Source organism: Corapipo altera, unplaced genomic scaffold, assembly GCF_003945725.1.
Source record: "Corapipo altera isolate COAL_440 unplaced genomic scaffold, ASM394572v1 61, whole genome shotgun sequence".
NCBI classification, from domain to species: Eukaryota; Metazoa; Chordata; class Aves; order Passeriformes; family Pipridae; genus Corapipo; species Corapipo altera.
In genome coordinates, this window is record NW_020884910.1 from 7,185,071 (window position 1) to 7,186,088 (window position 1,018).

Consider the following 1,018-nt stretch of genomic DNA (forward strand, 5'->3'; position numbering starts at 1 on the left):
CCCCCCCTGGGGTCCCGGGGAGCGGGGCCGGCCGTGGCACCGCGCTCTGGCACCAGCCCCGGGCACAGGCTCCGGGCACCGCCCTCCCTTCCCCCCCGCCCCGGGGCTCTGGCCCCGCTCGCTCCCCTCCCACCCTGCTCGTCCCGCACTTTCTACCCGCGGGGCCGCAGGACCCCTCTATAGCTGTCCCTCCCTGGCGTGCGCACTGCCACTGCCAGCCTGTGTGTGGGGAGCCTGCGGTGACTTCAGTGCCCCTCCTGCAACACAAGGCCACCTCCTCTCCTGGCTGCTGGTACCTGCAGAACTATTCGTACCCCAGGGATACGCATTCTCCCAGGCAACTAGCGACAGGGGAGGTTTAGATTTGGCATCAGGAGGCATTTCTTCTTCGCAGAAAGGGTGATCAGATGTTGGAATGGAGTGGCCGGGGAGGTGGTGGAGTCACCACCCCTGGAGCTGTTCAAGGAAGGACTAGGCCTGGGACTTACTGCCATGGTCTAGTTGACATGGTGGTGTTCCATCATGGTTGGACTTGATGATCTCAGAGGTCTTTTCCAACCTAATTGATTCTGTGACACACAGCATGTCCCTCTATTCCATTGCTCCTTCTCACTCAGCTCCCTGTGGTGGCCCTCTACCAGGAAACTCATCGTTTCTTTGCACAGACATGAACGGTCTGTAGGTATAAGTATACCCCGATTATGCACACGCAACTGTATCATTAATTTCCCATTAAACAAAATCACATCCCATAATGCCGCCTATCCTGTGTTGAGCATCTCTATAACTCTATTAATCTCAACAAAGAGGCACAGCACCATCCATCTCTCCCAGTAAACACATGTGTCTCCACAACTGCACTGATTGCTACTCAAACCCTGCTCTGTCCTGCACCTGGTGGTGCATGTGCACGTTTCATCCCACCACAGCGAACTGGAACATGAGTGGAGGATTTACTGTTACAGACTTACAGACTGCAACAAGTTATTTACAGATTCTGTAACACAACCTGTGCTTT